Source organism: Pezoporus occidentalis, unplaced genomic scaffold, assembly GCF_034315485.1.
Source record: "Pezoporus occidentalis ecotype Australia unplaced genomic scaffold, CSIRO_AGI_Poc_V1 ctg33, whole genome shotgun sequence".
In the NCBI taxonomy this organism is placed as follows: Eukaryota; Metazoa; Chordata; class Aves; order Psittaciformes; family Psittacidae; genus Pezoporus; species Pezoporus occidentalis.
Window position 1 is genome coordinate 2,093,148 of NW_026915268.1, and position 9,075 is coordinate 2,102,222.

Consider the following 9,075-nt stretch of genomic DNA (forward strand, 5'->3'; position numbering starts at 1 on the left):
GCTCTCATTTGCTTGACTTTATCACAGGGAAGAAATGCTTGTTTTTGTAGGCTTTTCTTTCCCTTTTCCTTTCCTTTTTCCTTTTCCTTTTCCTATTCCTTTTCATTTCCTTTTCCTTTCCCTTTCCTTCCCCCCTTTTCCTTCTCCTTCTCCTTTTCCGTTTCCTTTCCATGTAATGTGTTTTGGTTGTGGGGTTTTTGGTTTGTGGGTGTTTTTTTTTTTTAACTTCCCTCTCTGTCAACTGGAAGGAATGTCTAAATTTTATTTGCCTTTTCTTTTTAAACTAATGTTCTTTTGTAGACAGCTTTTTACATCCTTTTATTATTTAAATATTATATCTGAAATCTGAATACCAAGAACAATTTTTTGTTATCTATATTAAATTCTAAAATTAAAAGAAATTATTTGCAGTATTAAGAACCGCATGTTGCTTGTGCATGTACTTCAGCCATGCTTCTTTAAGGTTCTGTTTATGTCCCAGAGTTATGCATGTCATACCATAATAAGTGTGGATTAAATCACTGGTCACATTCAGCCCGTAACTGTCAACCAATCACAAGATTCTAAAATAGTATTAATGGGAGTGATTCAAATTCAATAAATAAATCCTATTGTGTTTTTGTGAAGACTTCTTTGTAAAAACAGTATTAAAAACTTGAACCGATACATGAAATCTCAGTAACACTGCAATTTAGAGTGCAACTGGTAGAGTCTGGTTATAATGAGGTTTGAAAGCAGTGTCTTCTAGAAGTACAGAAGGCATCTTGACAGGAAATCTGTTGTGATCTAGAGAATAAATTACCACCCCGCTTGCTCTTGGTCCCATGCTTTTGGTCATAGAGCAGTCTTCTGTCAATGCCAGGGGCAGTTCCTGAGGTAAAAATATGCCATACATTTGCTGTAAGATTTGTTTAAAGGCTAGTCGGACATGACTAGAGAGGAGTGTATATGTCTGTCATCACATCTCTCATCAACATACTGCTATATGTTGTCTCTGATTCTATGTAAGATGAATTTCTAGCATTTGCTAATAGCTCTGTGGTTTCCATAACAGAGTGAAATGTAGATATTAACATAAAATGTTCATCGTGTGGTAATGTTCTTAGGAGTCCTGACAATTTATTACAACTCAAGTTTATTACTAATAATGCTAGTTTAAAAAGCAGAGATATCAGTGTTTGTATTTTTTAGTAAATGCCATACTTAGCAAAAGATGACAGCAACAAATTGATTTGTGACCCTTTTTTTTGTGTATGTGTGTGTGTATCAGTAACTGTTGCTGTAAGATGCCTCAGATAATAATCACAATACAGAGAAATAAAGAAAAGTATTGGGATGCTACTGCATATGAATTGTGGAATTTCCTTGGCAAAGACTACTTAATTGGTCTCAACAGTAAACTGAATTCTGTAAACTATCATAGCCATCAGTAGATGATCCTTCTATTCTCCCTCTGCAGTGCTGAAACAAGAATTTGTCATGTAATGCTAACAGTGAATGTGTTAAAATTAATCTGTTTTCTTATGAAAAAAAAAGAAAGTAGGGTTTAGAAGCTGTTCAACAGGTTTATACTAGCCCTTAGAGATAAATAAGAAGCAGTACAGCTAAATGAAATTATGTTCTGACGTAATTTCCCTCCTAAAAATGCACAAGATTTTTCTCTTTTACTGCATCCCTTATTCCATTTCTACTGATGTCAGGGGAATTCGAATATTCAGTGGTGCTAATATTTATTGGTATTATTGACTGCTTTACAAATGCTGTAAGCTGTCCCTTAAAAACTAAAGCTTCTGTCAGGAAGCTTTTTAACCTTTTCAATATTTTTAAGGAAAAAAACTTGGGAACAATGAACATATTTCAGTAAAAGAAAGCTGGCAAAAAAGAGAAAGATCTACACTAGAGCAGCACATCTTCAGGTAGGAATGTGGCTCAGCACTGCCAGCTAGGCAGGACCAACACCATGTGCACTTTCTCATGATAGAGATAGGGTTTAAAATAATTAGGAATGCTGAAGTGGGGATAAAACCTTTGGATGTGGAAATGTTTTAGAACTGTAGTCATTATGCTATAAATCCTTTTGGTGCTATCATAACAGCTAGGAAAATCTAACTGAAAATATGTTTAGTTTGCTTCCATATTTAACCCCAATTACCCTTTGCAGGGGAATTCTTTTTAACATTCAATTCCTCATCTCACTTTTTAGCTTCTGTAGGTCTTCTTTTCCCCCACTACATAAATTACAGCAGGTGCACAGAATTGAAGACATTACAATTAAATGTAATCAAATATTTTAGGCACTAATGAACAGCTCCAGGAAAACAAGTCAAAAGGGAAAAAAAGAAGAGAAGAAAAAAAGACCCTTTAAGTGAGTGGATTTTCAAACGCCCAAGGCTCCATAGGACCAATTAAGGGAGTCAGACACCAGGACACATACTGGCATTAATTATCTTTGAGTTCAGGGAAATAAAAAATAAAAGCAACAATTATCATAATAAACTTCCACACACTGCTTGTAAGTTGTGCTAATCTACAACACACCTGGGTTTCTGAGGTTTAAGGCATGAAAGTGAATGCTCAATCAGTTGGTAACGACCTCACAGAGAGACTCATGGGATATGCTGCTTTACTGTGATCTGCCAGTCAGGCAGAGACTAAACATCATGTCCAGCTGCCACAGTAGCTTTATGCTGTTCAGCTCAGAAGTGCAGCACTACGGACTGTATTCAAAATAGGAACTTGCAAAGTCCACACTATTAAGAAAGTAATTTCTCCCTCCCTCCTCTCACACTCTCATTTTATTATACACATAATGAAAATTTTCACAGTGGGAGCATCAGTCTCAATATATTCTAAATACCTGGAGGTTTCTCTAATTCTCCTTTCTCCAAACTAAGAAAGAATCAAGCTAAAAGAGCAACTATTTCATATATGTCCTATGAGTTTTTTGGAATGTGTAGATGGAAGAAAAAGCAGGATATGCAGTGAGCTAGACAAGAGGACTAACTAGCTAAACTGAAGGTGATCAAAAATTGATCTTTCTCTGACTGATGCTTGAACTAGCTGCAAGCTGAAAATATAGGAAATGCAATAATGTGTTTTGGGCTGTTGGTTTTATTTCAACATTAGGTAAAATTAGTTTGTGTAATAGTTTTCTTTGAAGCACCGTCTGACTGTTGAATCTGGAGGGTAAGTGTCACTCACTCCAAACTCCATACAACATGTGCTAGGAAACAATGCCTAGGTGAACAAGATGAGGTTTATATTTGTCACTCATGTTTTTTTTAGTACTTACTACTTGTGATTATTCTGAGTTGTGGAAATAAAAAAAAAAGTCCATTATTTCCTTTCCCTCCATACCTGATAATTACATTTTCTTGCTTGTAACAGAAGTCCTTTGGGACATTCTTTCTGTTCAGAAGGTATTTGCACAGCACAGACACCACCAAGAATAACCACTTAGGAGGAATGGGCCAGAGAAAACGAGCTACAGCTGTTTCCCCAATAGTGGCATGCTACAACACAGGCTGAAAGAAAATTGTGTGCGGCATAGAAGATTAAAGAAGACATTTCTAATAGATTATCTGAAAGATATAGTTATTAAAGTGGCTATATAACACAAGGAACTAAGGCCTAATTTCAATGAAGTGCTTAGTTTCAAGACAGACAAAGCAAAAACTGCAGTTGGACTGTGTTTAACAGCATAAAACACCCTGTCAACATGCTAGCTGATATACTGGCAAGGCAATTTGAGAGTACAGGATTCTGTGGAGTTTAGAAAGGCTTCAGCCAGATTTGGCACCTGGTCAGTGAAGTGCCAGATGGAACTTAATGTTCAGATCTTTGTGGAATTTGCTTCATCATTATCTAAAGCGGTTTTATTTAGACAAATCTTGAAGCATTTTGTTGTTGTATTTTTGAGATGAAGAATTTTGAGTTCTCACTTTGAAAAGGTATTTTGGTAGTCAGTAATTAAAAATAACTGAAAAGAACTGGAAAGGTAGATGCCAGGAAACAGAACATGCTTCAGTCTGAAATATGGAATTTTGGGAGAAGAATAGTTTTTGTTTAAGTTTGATGAACTTAAAAATACAAAACTGAGCTGGCTTTAATGATCAGTTCAAGATATGTTTTGAAACCATCTGAAGAGGCTTTTGATGTTTTTGCAATGTGAAACAAATTATTTAAAGTTTAGATTTGGATTAAATTGGTGTTGAAAAATTGATGCCATTCTGTAATTATGTAACTTCAAGGTAGAAATTATTTTCTTTTTTGTCAGCATACCAGTTCTTCTGAAAACTTGCAGTGTGTCACCTAGAAATATAATATATATCTATATTAAAGCAGGCCACAGAGACAGGCTCTTTCATTTCATCCACCCTTGGTTTCTGAAGCAAGACTGTTTGGATTGTAATGGCACATTCTTCTTAGGTAATATATGGATTATTTTCTGGAATTGTGATTTGTATTATTCTTGCAGCTGTTCTTTTCTGGTTTACCCAGTTTTGTTTTGTTTTGTTTTGTTTTCTGGGAAGGTAGGTTGGGGGTTTTTGTTTGCTTGTTTGTTTGTTTCTTACTAAAGACAAAGAGGCATTGCCAGATTTTTTTTCTAATAGGGACTGGTTTACATACTTGTATGAATAGCTATAAATGCAGTCAATTATCTTGTAAGTTTATGTGACATGATGATTTTCATTTGCTATTGTCTTCTGTTCTTTTTTCATGTTATTTTTTTCTGATGAGCTGCTGTCAGCCTGCACACATATGTATTTCTTAAAATCCTTAAAGCAGTATAACTTCGTTACAAGTCCTGCAAAAAGCAGAGGTATATTATTTATAGCATAAGTGATTCACACACACACACCCCCTCCCTGTCATGTAGTAACATAGATACGATACAGATTTTGATTCCTCATAACAAAGGATTTTTCTTAATGTCATGATGTAGCTATTTTAGGGAGTTCTTTCATGAAATGAATAAACTTTTAAAGAAGCTGAAAATATTTTTGCTTTATTTATATTGTTGGTTGTGCAAGCATTAACTCCTGGATTAACAGAATTATTACCTAACTAAATTTATTACTTCAAAGAAATATTTTCAGCTCTTTTTTTGCTATGTCATATTAGTAATGCTAAAAATAGCAGTACAGCACTGTGTGTTTTAATTAGTGTATGACTATGATTTGAAGGTCCTATCAGAATGATCTTTGAAATTGACAGGACTGATCAATGTATTCATATCCATAAAAAAGATTAAATGCTGAATGAAGAATTCTGAGAGGCAACACCTTCATTTTACAAAGACAAACTTGTTCTGAGCTATATAGTGCCAACAGAGGTCATTCAAGTGCTAACAGATTCTAATTGCCACTATTTTATGATATCTTTGTATTCAGTAAGGAGGTGCTTACTGAATGAAATTAAGTAAGTGAATTGCTTCCAGTGTCATCCTTCTAATCAAATACTCATATATTAGTGTACATGCAAGGTAAACATCTATTGATAAGAAATATATTTACAGGAATTTTTTGTGCATTTTTTATCAAATCATCTCATTATTAAGAACAGAACTTCTCTTTTTTTTCTTTTTTTTTTTTTTTTTCCAGACATGATTTTGAATCTGAATGGTCAGATACTGCTACAAGCCCAAAATTAAGGTTTTTTTTTTTTACCACAATGTGGTAAAATACAATAGTACGTTGTTTTGTTTTTTTGTTACTACTATGTTCTGAATGGTACTGCTCATTATATATATATATATATATATACATATATATATATATATACTGCTCATTGTGGGCACTCATGAAAATCTTTCAAATTCCTGTAACTTTGTGACTAGGATAACTCCAGTGGGAAGAATTTAAGGTTTTAAAACCTTATCTACTTATTCAACATGCATTCTCATATAGCTTCTTGTTCAGAGTGTGAGAGTTGGGGATACTTTAAATGATAATTTTGAACGATGGAAGAATTCATTGTGAACTTTTCTTAAAGCACCCACCTGTACAAAACACGTGGGGGAGCATTCCGATAAAGATAGTATTTAAGTAAGTTAATGTAAGCTAAATGACTGTTTTTATTTGTTACCTGTGACGACTACTTTCATTTATTATAATTTCAATAAATTATATTTCAAAGGTTACAGATACCTACAAAACCTTTAAAAAAATTTAAATTTGCACCCCACAGGTTTAAACACATTGTACTACTCAGATGTATATCATAAAATATATGTGTATGATGTCCTTTTTCTAATATGAGACATTTGCTATTTGCTTACTGCATGTATTTTAGGTAATTTAAAAGCTAATATTTTGTCCACAATGTTTTTAGAATCCAATTATTTTGCAAACTACTACGTAGCATTTTATTTCCCAAATATTTGCTTCATCCATTATTAACTCTTAATCTAAAACTTCCATACATTTAATTTGGAAGCTTCCCAATCTCTTAAAATGGCATGTCAAAGAGATTTTTATAAACGAGACAACACGGCCCCAGCAGATCAGCATGTATGTTCTGCTGCCTGCACATCATTCCTGAAGAACAGAAAGGGATTGAATAGCTTCTCCAGGGTTCTGAAATGTTTGGAAGAAAAATCCCTTAGCATAGAGTGCTTCTTCACAAGTGACAAGAAATAAAACAGGAAAGAGGATTCAGCCTTGTTTTTTTTTCTCTAGTGCATTTCATCTAGAATGATTCAAAACTAATCATTGTTCAAAAAGAGTCCCAGTTCCTGTTAAAAAGTTTCATATTTATGTCCATCCTTTGATTACACTTCAGTGTTACAATAAATAATTTCTTCAGGCTTAACAAATATTTAATTATATCTTATAAAATCTCTGTCCTGCTTCTAAAGAACCAAAATCCTGAGGATACTTTGAATGAAAGTGCAAAGTTTAAACAGAAATGTTCAACTTCTGAAAGAGTTTTTTGGAATTTTCCTCTTCTTTTTCTCAGGCTTAAAAAGTTAAAATGTAGATTTTGTGTCAGTACAGGAATAAGGCCTTGCTCTATTCCTCACTTCCCTTTGTAAGATGTTAGCATGATAAATAATATTGAACTTACAAAAATATTCTAAAATTAAGTGAGCAGTTATTAAAATTCATATCTTTGATCTTGTCCATTTCATATCAGGACTCAGAAGTAATATTTAAGTAGGGATTATACATGTATATGAGGCTCTGTTTTCTTTCCTTCCTACTCACTCTGATTAAAAAATGAACTGCCATCCCCCTCCCCCCAGTTATGATTATTATTATATTATGAATATTATTATATTCTCCTGGAGATACATTTTTTGCAGCCCCCACCACCGCTGTAACTCATTATCAAATAAAAGTCCATAAGCTCTTTATATGCACAGGCAAGATTAGGATCACTGTTTTATTGTTGATAGCATTAATGTTCAAGTGCTGGTATTGATAGCTAGGATGTTGCTGAGGATTTTCTGTAGAGAAATCTTTATTAACAGTGTATCCAAACGTAATGAAAAATCATGAACTTAGATTCTCATGCTGTTTGCTTACATCTAGATCTCTGCAATGCTTAGGCAAGGTTTTTATGCCTGAGCAAACAAAGTATTTCAGATCAGACTTGTTCCAACAGTGAAGCAGCAGCAGCTCAGGAAGGGGACCTTTTCATTTAATTACGAATTCTGTCCTGTGTCCATGCTGCCTTCCACCTCTTCAGCAAGCTCTTTGACATACCCTCTTTTTCTGATAAAATGCTACCACATCTCAACTGGTAATTTCACTATGAATCTTTACTCTAGCAAGAACCTGTTTGAGAATTAAAGTCTTTTTCTTCCAATCAAAAATTATCCATGGTTGAGCTAGAGGCTGACATTTGAAGAGTGCTCTAATAATGAAATGAATTAAGGTGGTTTTCCCCTAGGATATTTCCATGCATGCATGTGTAAATTACAAACATTGGGTTTGTTTGGGTTAAAGGTCTTATTAGCTTTCTCTGCTCAGAAGCTTCTTCGTAGTTAAGTTGCATGAACTTGAATTTTCTTTTTTAAAACTAGCTGTAGTGTTCAAAACCAAGCATGTCACCCCTGTGGCAGTGATTTTTTTTTCCCTGCGTGACTTACAAGTTCTTTATATTTGAGAGTTATTGGCCTATTCTAGGGATCAAAATGATGTGAAGTGCATCTCTGTTTGAAGGCAACAACAGGCTTAGAAACATTAAAGAAATTAATGCTGGGGGGGAAGGGGAGGTGTATTGTGCAACACAGTATCATTTTCCACCATAACTTTTAAAAATAACTAATAAAGTGTACTTGCTGTAATCATGCCTTACTTCTTACTCCCCTGCTGATAGGGATTTCTGTCTTGCTTCTTTTCTTTTTTTTTTTCTTCCTTTTTTTTTTTTTTTGACAGTCCCGGTTTTCATTGTTTCTTTAATGTACACTACTTAGGGTTTAATGGGGCATCTGAATCAAGAACATTGTCTATGTGAAACATCACACTTAACAAGTTAGAATTTCCATCTAAAAACATCTAAGCCAGTAAAATACTGGTTTGGAATTTTTGCAGACCTGAACACTATATCCATAGAATTGAATATATAATTGCATGCAGAACTCATCCCTGCACTCAGTATAATGTTCTAACCATAGACCAAATAGGATTTTTCAAGCAACAATGAAATATGTAGCTGGAAATGTCCTTTCTGCTTCTAAAACTTGGCTTTCCACTTAAAAGCACTTTCACAATTATTTGCAGGTTGGTCTTTAGCACTCTGACTAGCATGTCTTGGATATATTCAAGTTGCTTTGAAATGGAGAGTGTAATGGGTAGAAAAAGAACTACTGAAATACATGAAAAAAAACCCATTCTAATAAAATGAGAAATTAGCTTTCAGAAAAGGGCAGAGGGGAACAGAAAGGTCTGGCAAATAACAGAATAAAAGCAATCTTAAATTTTTTTATGAAACTGTGCAGCTTATTTATTTCACGTAAGTGTCTCAAAGCATCCTTTTAAAATATCACCAACTGCTAAAATCGAATACTGTCATTTTATTGTAGTAACCGTAGGTTTGCTTATTTCATAATTGGCTTGGCTAGGGAGC

The 9,075-nt window shown here is 34.1% G+C and overlaps 1 long non-coding RNA gene across 1 annotated transcript; it reads left to right on the top strand.

Moving 5' to 3' along the window:
• The first annotated feature begins 2,603 nt into the window (after window positions 1-2,603).
• LOC134169072 (uncharacterized) lies at window positions 2,604-5,744 on the top strand. Its single transcript, XR_009966748.1, has 3 exons — window positions 2,604-2,761; window positions 4,345-4,428; window positions 5,604-5,744. It is a non-coding gene; the product is annotated as an uncharacterized LOC134169072 (long non-coding RNA).
• Window positions 5,745-9,075: the final 3,331 nt, after the last annotated feature.